At 42.1% G+C, this 11,144-nt stretch overlaps 1 protein-coding gene across 3 annotated transcripts in view; it reads left to right on the top strand.

The window, feature by feature from the left end:
- The first annotated feature begins 2,702 nt into the window (after window positions 1–2,702).
- The window catches only part of FNDC3A (fibronectin type III domain containing 3A), a 167,390-nt gene continuing 158,948 nt past the window's right edge, over window positions 2,703–11,144 (top strand). Inside the window, exon 1 of one of the 3 annotated variants that reach the window (XM_082859634.1) lies at window positions 2,703–2,750. The gene's annotated coding sequence lies outside the window, so the exon portion shown is untranslated. Of the gene's footprint in view, window positions 2,751–3,384; window positions 3,650–11,144 lie in introns of those variants that run through there. The other 2 variants (XM_082859632.1, XM_082859633.1) reach the window with 2 other exon arrangements.

The following is an 11,144-nucleotide window of genomic DNA, read 5'->3' as shown; positions in this document are numbered from 1 at the left end:
AGATCAGACTAGAAAAGGCAAGACCTCACATGTTCTGGTAAGCCACCTTAAGAATGCTAGTCTTATCTTAGAGCAATGAGACCCTGTTTAACGGTTTTATATGAAAAGTGGCATAATCTTATTTGCTTTTAGAAAAACTGTTTTGGCTGCAAAGTGGAGAATAAAGGCTCAGATTGTATGCAGTGAGACCAGATTAGATTGGTGGCAATCGGAAAGAAGTAGGCCAATTTTAAGATTTTGGAGGTGAAATTGCTAGGACTTGGTGCTGCAACAAATATGGTGAATGAGAGGGAGGGAGATGTCAGGGGAGACTACTGCTTGTTTGATTTGAACAACTGGATAGATGAGGGGAAAGGAAAACAAGAGTTTGTGAACTAAGTCGGACTAAACTTTGTAACTTTGAGACTTTAAATGAACATGTCAGGGAAGCAGTTGGTATCAGATTTGGAATTTAGGGTAAGGGACTGGGACACTAGAGACACATACGTGGAAATCATCAGCATATAGATGATAACTAAAGCCATTGGGGTGGATGATGAGGTTTAGGCCAAGAGATTATAATGAAAACAAAAAAGAACCTAGACTGAATTGTGAGGTACTCCTATATTTAATAGCTAGGGAGAGGAGAAGGAATCTGCAAGGGAATTAGAGAAGTGGTACCCAGAAATGTAGGGAAAAAGCCAAGAGAGTATAGTGCCAGAGGAAGAACTGTTCAAGGAAATAAGTGGTCAAAGTGTTGGGTATTATTCAGAGCTTGAAAAAGATGAGGATTTTAAATAACCCTTATTTTATTGATAAGAAAAATGAAGCACTGAGAAGTGACTTGTTCAAAGTCAATGTAAACGCTTGTCCCTCTCTGGATTCCCAGAGAATTCATACTGGTGCCCATGCTAGGATTATTTATGTGTGTGATTCATTCTCTCCACAGAACATAAATTCCCCAGTCCTCGCTTGACTCAACCTTACAGCATTGTACACTGTTGACTAATCTATGTCTACTTCAGTGACATTCTTGAATTGTCTTAGTCTCCTTCAAAATAACTGTTCTTTCTTGTTGTGCCTATACAGGTAGGGATGCCCAAAATATAATTTTTTAAAAATTCCATTTCTCCCACCTCCACACCCAACCCCAAAGGAATCAAAATTTTGAGGGATGGATTACAAGATTCTGTCTTTTAAAAAAGTTTCCAAGTAGGGGGCTTCCCTGGTGGCGCAGTGGTTGAGAATCTGCCTGCTAATGCAGAGAACACGGGTTCGAACACTGGTCTGGGAGGATCCCACATGCCGCGGAGCAATTAGGCCCGTGAGCCACAACTACTGAGCCTGCGCATGTCTTGGAGCCTGTGCTCCACAACAAGAGAAGCCGTGATAGTGAGAGGCCCGCGCACCGTGATGAAGAGTGGCCCCCGCTTGCCACAACTAGAGAAAGACCTTGCACAGAAACAAAGACCCAACACAGCAAAAATTAATTAATTAATAAACTCCTACCCCCAACATCTTCTTTAAAAAAAAAAAGTTTCCAAGTAGGAAGCTTTGGAAATTACTAGCGTAGAGTCAGGTTTGGAAACCACTCCCTTAGTCTCAGACCAAACAGAGCTAGGGCAGCAATACAGAAAAGCCACCCAACTCACCCACGCTCTAATAAATCCTCTTTTTTTTTTTTTTGCGGTATGCGGGCCTCTCACTGTTTTGGCCTCTCCCATTGCGGAGCACAGGCTCCGGACGCGCAGGCTCAACGGCCATGGCTCACGGGCCCAGCCGCTCCACAGCATGTGGGATCTTCCCGGACCGGGGCACGAACCCGTGTCCCCTGCATCAGCAGGCGGACTGTCAACCACTGCGCCACCAGGGAAGCCCCAAATTCTCATATTTAAAAACGAAATACAGTTGTGCCTCAGTTATCCAGAGACCAGCTTTCCAGTAATTTTGCCTGGAAGAGGGCCAAATCTGCAAGTTAAGAAAAGGAAACCCCTCTGGCAGAAGAAGAAATTTTTGAGAGTGAACAACAATGAAAATATCTCAGGATACCACTTGACCTACAGTCACTGTCCTATTTACTGATGGGAAGAAGAGGAAGAAAAGAAATCTCTCATTGGCTGACTGTGGATATAAACATCTGATCAGTCATCACCTGGAGCCACAGAGAAAAGCAGTCAAGAAAGAAAAGAGTAAAAAATAAACAGTAAAGTAGAAAGGATGAGAGGAAGGACCTGAGCGGATCAAGAGGCAGATGAGGAGATGAGAAGCAGTGACAGATATTAGAAAAGGTGATGAGAACATTCCAAAGAGAAAAAAAGAGATCACCTAAGTAAAGATCCTATATACCTCAGCAATCCCCTGGGACTAGCATATGGCCAAGTATGGCGTTTGATGGCTAGTCATCAACAAAGGATTTCATTAACCATTGTATTCCTTAAGCATGTAGGGAATAAGTACATTTTAAAAGGATTTCTGTAAAAAGGTGGGGAAAAAAGCACTGCTATTTTTTTAAGGCAGCACAATTCATAAGCTGAAATAAAGCCAGAACAAGGAGGCTGGGTACGTAGTCATTGTTTCTGAGGGCACAGTTCCTGGGGTTAGACTCCCCGTCCCAAAGACAACCCCCATCCCAAGTCCTCCCGTGGAAACCGCAAAAGGAAGCAGCCCTGACCGGCCCTCAGGCATTATTGCAGCGCCCCCAGTTGCTGGAGGTTCAAGGAAATCTCGGCCGCGTTCCCTTGTTAAGTCTTCGGGCTGTTGCACAAATTAAGGTAATGGGTTTCCACGCGTTTTGACTGGGGAAGAGACCAAGAAGCTAACTCTCACGTTTCCAATTAAAGTAAATATCTAAATATTTTTGTTTGCTTAAGAGCTCCTGGGGTGTAAGCGTTTGGGGTTGAAACCATCCAAGCCCACTTCGGTTGGCTCCCTATTCCTTGGGGGAGTGTCTTTAAAAGCACCTGCCGGCATTAAGTTTTGTGCTTCCTGAAAAAGGCCGACCCGGTGCGCCTCAGAGGGAGCCTTTTACAATCTGGACTGAGAAGTGTGTGAGCGGCCCCAGGAACGTCACCTGGCTCCTCATTTCCCTAGTGTCGCTAGCAGCCTGGCCGCGGCGGCGGCTGCGACGACCCAGGCGTAGCCGGGCCTCAGGAGAGAGCCCGGAGCCCCGGGAGGGCGGTGGGCGCCCCGGGAGCGGCGACGGGGACTCTGACGCCCCGCACCGGCGGCTCCGCGGGCGCCTCGCGCTCCCAGTAAAGACCAGCGGGGCAGCCGGCCAGGGCGCGGGGCGGGGACGCGGGGTCCGGGCCGGCCGGGGGCGCCGTCGGCTGGGCTCGCGCAGCCGCACTCGGCGCGCCGACTCCGGGCTCCTCCTCCCGGCTCCGTAGTAAGCATGGCGGCGGCGGCGTTCGTGGTCCCTCGGGTGAAACAGAAAGCGGGAGCTACGCGGAGAGGGAGCGAAGAGCGGGGCTGAGGCGGCACCGTCACTGCCGGGAAACCACCCCAACAGTCAGTGCGCCGGCGGCCGCTGCGGCCCCGAGAGCTGGCTCTGCCGCTGAAGTGGAGCGAGAACGATCAGGAACCCGAAGAAGAGGCGCCGGGGTAGCCGCCTTCCTCCGCCTCAGAGCGGCGTGACTCGGAGGTGAGAGCGCGGGCGCTCCCTTCGGGAAAGGTGGGGGAGACCGAGGCGTCCGGGTCCCGTTCCACCCTCCAGCCCCCGCCCCGGGGCAGGCGCCGGGGAAACCGTTAGGCTGGGTGTGAGGGGCCGGGGCGCTAAGCGGGGCTCGGGCCCGTCGAGGGGCCTGGCCCACCCGGTCTTGTGAGCGCGCGCCGGGCGGAGGGGAGTGGGCGGCGGGCGGGACCCGTCCACTCACGGGGCACCTGCTGGGCCCTAGTCTCGCCGGGAGGCGCTCGGCGGGGCGCGGCCGCGACCCCGCCACCAGCCCGCGGATGCGGCGCGGCGGCGCGGGCGGCCCTCCCTCCGCCCCCCTGGCCCGCGGCCCGCGGTGAGCCGCGCCGCTCACGGCGGCGCTGGGGGGTGGGTTGCGGAGCCCTCTGGAGGGGATCGCCGAGAGGCCGCGGCGCCTTCGGTGTTGGCCGCCGGGCAGCCGCCAAACTTGAATGCTCCTCTGAAGAGAGTTTCCCCCGCTCCTGTTGGGGTTAAAACCTCGAAAACCCGCCCTTGTGTATTTGATCCTGTTTGGCTGGTGCCAGTACCTGGCCGTTCCTCCAGCCGGCGGAGTTAACCACCTGTTCAGTCGGGGGGTGGACTCCGGGCTGCAGTCCTCGCCCTGTTTAACAGCCTGGATCTTTGAACTTCTGACACGGCTGTGAAAGAACGTCATGCGTTAGGTAAAGAAAATGAACACGTAATTTAGCCATAAAATCGGGGACAGGACGGCGGCGGCTTTAATGAATGTAGTCGTTCTTTTATTAAACTGTTAACGTTAAAAGCCTTGGGATAGTTTTCTCTCGGGGGAAGGGGGGTAATGGATAGTGAGGTGCTAGGAATCATAAATACGGGATTTTCTTTTGTGAAATTTCATGTAAGTTCCTTTGGACACCTTCGTGTCTGACCATCTATTAACAAAGAATACCAGGCTGACAAGATTTTTTTTTTTAACTGTATAATCCTCATGTATGTGTAGACTGTAGGCTCTTAAAACTGAGCGCCATAATTATTTTGCTTTTTCCCGTGGTCTGTGTTTTTAGCTCTTGGAAGCAAAATTGGTGTGTGTTTTTCTGTATTACAAGAATGAAATAACAAAAGTTGAACTGTTACTATAATGTTTTATCACAATGATAGTACCAGCACCAGTGCTAAACATATGCCACCCGGGAGTTGGAGCCATATGTTAGGCAGAAACTAATTGAGTTTTGTGGCTATGATCTTGTATTTGGGTAAATATTTAGTTTTTGTGTATTTGCTAAATCTGTAGTTCTTGCCATCGTGTAAGTTTTTAAATCACCTAAAAATAGTCCAGAGAAATGAGTCCCCTGCCTGTTTGATATTTTCTTGGTTGGTTTGACTTTTCTCAAGTAATGAGATAAAGCGCCCACTGAGACAGATGGTGGACTTAAAACAGTGATAAAAAGGATTTTACACATCTTTGATAACATAGAACCTAAAATTTTGCTTTCAGCTTCTTAGCCCGCTGATAATTGTTGCTATCACCACTTATACCAGTTATTGGGAAGAAGGGATGATGACTTGACAGGAAAAAGATTTTGTTAAGATTTTTATAAATAGTTTTATGTTTAAGAATTTTAGCACTATCACAAATTTTGTGAAATTTTCTTCTTTCCCTTCATAGAACACCTCTCAGTTTTCTTGTGTAGGTTAACTGAAAATTTTTTATCTCAAGCTGGCTGCTTTTAACCACCTGTATGCTTCTGAATGAACTCCCCCTCTTTCCGTTTTGTCTGAACCCTCAAAACTCATTGACTGTTCAGGAAAAATAAACTTCTGGTTAACATTGGCTTCAATCAAACATAATTATAAGGGTAATTTGCTTCTCCCAAATTAATCATATGATTCAAAAAAACAGATTTGGTGTCATCTATGTCATCACTTTCCCCCTTTGTATGAGTAACTGAAAGCTGATTTATCATGCATTTAGTGATTACGTTTTAATTTTTAAAGTTCTACAGTATAATTTTGAGCATGTTTTATTACTAATTATGAAAAAATTTCTCCCTCTTCTCTGACCAGCCAGGCAGAGGTCAGGATTGAGAGGTTATAAAACCCAGAAAAAAGAGAAGCGATGCGTGATTAATAATTTTCATCGTCTTTTGTAGCTTTACTTAGGTAAAGAGCATTTAATTTATAATTTGTTTTAGACTTATGGGTAATAATTATGCCTGTTGAAAAATATTTGTATTTTTTTAATGTGCATACATCCAAGGCTTGTGCATCTTCTATTTTGCCTTTATTTTTAAGATACAATTTGATGAAGTAACCTAAAGGTTTTGTTTTCTTTCTCTTGTTCTTGGTACATTTTTCTATGAAAATGAGTCTAGGTGATATCTTTGAGCATGATGTAGCGATATGCATGTGATTTCTAATTTTATTAGCCAGGTAATCAAAAGATAAATAATTGTTTTTTTCCCCTAGCAGTCTCTAGCAGACTTCAAATTAATTCACAGTATTGTAAATCCAAAGGTTTAGAATACTGTGCATGCAATTCCATTGAGTCTTTTAGTGCTTTTTATCACATTGCAAAAAGAAAAAGAAAAATGGCCCATATGGATATCAGTGTCGAGCTGCTTGCTAAAAAGAAATTAATGACCAGTAGTGTTGAAAGGCAACTTTTTTTTTTTTTACCTGTATTGGGAGCTTTTATAATTTTCTTAATATTTTGGTCTCATTTTATTTCAGAGTGTTATGCTGTGGTCTCTTTAACCCTTGATCTTTATCTCTATCCTCCCACTATTGTAGTTTTGTTTATCTTTCACATATACTTTCTAAGTTTGCCGTTGTAGCCTATGGTCTTCCATCAAGTTCCTTTGTAGGTGTCTTCCTTTGATATTGCCAATCACTTATCACCCATTACCATTCCTCAGGCTGTTTTTTCTCCAAGGTAGAGAGATGTGCTTGGGAGATGACACGTGCTCAGAGGACGATGAGCTACTATTAGAGCGGGGATACAAAAGCAATAGGATGTGTTTCTTTCCTTCAAGTAGTTTACAGACTAGTTGGGGATACTAGACTAACACACAAGAAATCATGAGCAAAAATATGAGATGGCATTATTAAATTGTGTGGCAAGGACTGTAATTTGAAGGAAAGTGAGGCCATTGAGGGCTAGAATGATCCTGGAAGGCATTTAAAGGAAGTCAGACTTGAAGCTTAGGAAGGATTTAGATATCTAGCAAAAGGAAAGACTTTCCAAAAAAGATTGACAGCCAGAGCTGGAAGTAATAGCAAGGAGACCAGTCTGAGAGTGTATAAGGATAAGTATCAGGAGGAAGAAGGAAAGAAGGTTAAAGTCAAGATTTTGGCTAAGCCCTACAGCATGGTCAAGAGAGTAATAGGCAGGGCTGGACAAGTTTGGCTGTATCATAATGAACCCATCACTGAAAGAATGCTACATCTACTAAGTTATTTATATTAATAACTTAAGCTTTATGTATGAGGAATAGCTTATATGTTTTATACGTGTGTGTATATTACAGTTTAGATCAGGGATCAGCAGACTTTTTCTTTAGAGTGCCAGATAATATTTTAGGCCTTGTGGGCCACTTACTGTCTCTGTTGAATATCCTTTTTTGTTTGTTTTTTTACAATCGCAGGATTTGGCCAGCGAGCCTGGTTTGCTGACTCTTGGCTAATAATTGGCTAGGTAATTGTCCATATAGCACATAATGTGAGCTGCCTTACATCATTTGTTTACATGGTTGTTTTGTGTTTTGTTATGACTATCATTTATGTTTTTTCCCCTATATTATAGTAAGAATTAAGAGAACATGCAGAAATTAGTATTGTAATTGTTCTTTTGTGGCCAGACTTCTAGCAACTGCCTAGACTGAGTCTCAGAACTCAGACATAAAAGAAGAAAAGCCTTTGAGCTAGGCCTTAGAGCAGTGAAAATAGCTACACCATGGAATTTATAATCTTGTGTAAGGTTAAGTATATCAATTGCCTATTCAGGTTGTACGTATTTTAAACTTCAACTGGCATTTTAGAAGCCTTGGCTAGGATGCTGGTGGCCTATAAGTGACAACTGGGGAGCAGGCAGTAGGAAACCTTGTTTTTAAAAGTAGTCTAGGTTGAGTTAGTGAAGAGACAAACAGTTGGACATCCCTCAATAACTCCAAGAGTCACTGTGTTATAGAATAGTCTAATAATTGAGATTTACATTGATGAGTTTGAGTCATCAAGAAAAGATTGTATCATGTTTAGATTAAGGCAGAGAAAAAAGACCTAGAAATCTCTTTGAAAATATTTTCATTATGATTATTTAAAGATAAGTTACAGTGATTTAAAGGATAAGTATCAGTTATTTTGAAAATTCATTTACATGAAATATCTCTTTGAAGTTGCTAAATTTATAGGTGTGTATTTCTAAAGCAATTCTATTTCCTTCACATTGTGTTTCATGTACCATTACCAGGTAAATAGTGGTGCCTCAGGTTATGGTTGCATGAATAAATTCGCTAGGGTTACTCTCTCTATATATTTTTTAAATTTATTTTTGACTGTGTTGGGTCCTCGTTTCTGCGCGAGGGCTTTCTCTAGTTGCGGCAAGTGGGGGCCACTCCTCATCGCGGTGCCTGGGCCTCTCACTATCGCGGCCTCTCTTGTTGCGGAGCACAGGCTCCAGACGCGCAGGTTCAGTAATTGTGGCTCATGGGGCCAGCCGCTCCGCGGCATGTGGGATCTTCCCAGACCAGGGCTCGAACCCGTGTCCCCTGCATTGGCAGGCAGACTCTCAACCACTGCGCCACCAGGGAAGCCCGGGTTACTCTATATTTTGTATTATCAAGAAAGTAAGAATATAGCATAAGAGCATTCTTTGATTCAACAGGCATTAGTAAATACATTCTGTGTATCAGAGATAGTATTAGGTGCTGGGAAAAGTAAAGATGTATATGACGGAGAACTGTCTGGATAAAATCAGTGGTGTTTCTTTTTTTCCTCTTGAAAACATTAAAAGCAAACAAACCAACAAAACCCCAAAACTTAAGTTAACTGTTGTCCTTTTGCCTATACTAGCATTTTCCATACTTTTTAAATGTATGTACTGTCTTAAGTTTTAAGGCAGTACAGACCTTTTGAACTAAATTTTAGCCTTCATGGATTGCTACCCAATAAAAGTTTGGCTTTTTAAATTTTGCTTTAAGAAGAAATTAACAATTCACTCTCCCACCCCCCCTTTTGTCAGTACTTGAAACAGCTTCATTATTCCAGCTGTTTCCGTTTCCTAGATAGGAGATAAAGTACCTTGGATCTTAGTTCCAACTTCACCCTTGTTAGCCGTATGATCTCAGATTCATTTCTTTCAATCTTAGGTTCCCAATTCTTAAAATGGAGAATAATGTCTATCCTGATTTCCCCACAGAAATATTGTGAGCAACCAAAGAGATGTTGGAAACCATGACAATATTAAAGTACCATATGTATTTACATTAATGCTACTACATTGGAAGCAGTGCAGCCTTTTTTTAGTAAGACCAGAAATCATGAGTTCAAGTTTTATCCTCCAAACTTCTGTAAATATAGTGTTCCAAAAAACAGTTTACTCAAAAGTTTTAACTGCCTTCTTGGCAAAGAGAATGCACATTTTAAAAGCTTTCTTTCCATTCTTATTAATCTTTCAGTGTGGTCGGTATCCAGTGCCTCTGTTCTTCTTTGCAAGAGAATACTGATCTTCATTCCAAGGAAATTCAGCTAGTCTTTCCACAGTGGGATAAAAATATGCAGAAGTGAATTCCTTATAGTTTTCTTTTTTTCTAGTAGAAGACTGTTTATCTATAGTAATAAGATCCACTTGAACTCTCATTGGAAACTTGATTGTTTTTTTTTAAATGCCATATAGACTCGCCAGATATGTGGTGGTACTCTCATTTTACAGATGAAACTATTACTTCTGATTGACTTCCATCTCTCTTCCTCCCTCACTTCTTGAGATTGCTTATGTGCTAATTGTTAGAAAGACAGAGTAAGTATGATGTGTACTTTGACATAAACCTTAGTGTAAAGGTTATCTAAATTTGATAAATTAGGTTGTGTTAATCAGCCTCTATCAGAAGTGTCTGAAAGTTACTGTTTTCTGTTTTCCTTCTTCAGAATCCACATTTTAATATATTTTTGAACAATAATTTAAACAATTTAAGTGATTTCTTAGTGAAATCCAATTCCCCAGTAAGGAGAAAAAAAATCTTCCTACTTCTCTGGGGGTTCTAAACAGATGTTTAAGTACATTTTAAAGCACAGTTAAGACTTTTCTTTAAAAAGTAATTATATGCTTTCTTTTGCAGAAATAGATGTCATATACAACAACTATGTACTTATGTTGAGATCTAGCTTGCAGGAGTAGTCATTTCATTTACTTCAAAATCAGTTTCTCTTAAGATTGGCTTAAATAAAAAAAGTGAAAACATAGTTTATAATTTCTGATTTCATTATGTTTACATTTTCTAGATTCTTTTGGTTTGCTTGTAACATCCATTCTTTTTTGTTTTCCAAAGACGTTTTTTTTTTTAACTTTTATTTTATATTGGAGTATAGTTGATTAACAATGTTGTATTAATTTCAGGTGTACAGCAGAGTGATTCAGTTATACATATACATGTATCTACTCTTTTTCAAATTCTTTTCCCATTTGGGTTATTACAAAGTATTGAGCAGAGTTCCCTGTGCTATACATTGGTCCTTGTTGGTTATCTATTGTAAATACAGAAGTGTGTACATGTCAATCCCAAACTCCCAGTCTATCCCTCCCCCTGCCCTTCCCCCCGTGGTAACCCTAAGTTCATTCTCCTAGACTGTGAGTCTTTTTCCTGACAGCCATTCTCAGTTACAGTTTCATTCTTAAGACTTGATTTTTTTTCTATGTAGTATTTTCATTTGCAGTATATACTTTTTCCTTACATTTTAGTTAATGAAATATACTTTTGTTTCTTCCATGTTAGGACTAGCTATTTCCAATACTTCAGATTAGTAGATAAATCATTATTCCTCAAATGCCATAGTATGCTAGCAATTTTATTTTTTTGTCGATTGCTTGAACCTGACCAAAACTGGTCTAATGTGTGTGATAGAGGAGACTTTGGATAAAAAGTACAGGCAACTGTTCCTCTAGTTCATCTTCAGGCTGCCTCCAGACTAATATTTTAAAAATATGAATTTATTCAAATCATCGCTCAGTTTTAGAAGTTAAAACCACACTACAGTTCCTGCTGCATCAATTATAATATCTTCTATCTCTATTTTAGAGTTTATACTCTGTTGGTATCCTGTGACTATATCTATTTCCCACCACTTCCCAATTTTGTCGTACAAAGAGCATGTTTTACATGAGGCAGATAAAGGTTTTGTTTGTTGGCTTCTTCCCTTACTGGCTGTATATAAACTTGAGCACATTGCTTTTACCTCAAGGAGCCTTACTTTCTTCACTTCAAAGAGGGGTAATATAGGATCTATCTCCTAGGTTTAGCTGCTATAG

The sequence above is a fragment of the Leucopleurus acutus genome, assembly GCF_964270905.1.
Source record: "Leucopleurus acutus genome assembly, chromosome: 18".
Classification (NCBI taxonomy): domain Eukaryota; kingdom Metazoa; phylum Chordata; class Mammalia; order Artiodactyla; family Delphinidae; genus Leucopleurus; species Leucopleurus acutus.
Note: the sequence above shows the minus strand (reverse complement) of the source record. Positions and strands in the feature narration are given on the sequence as shown.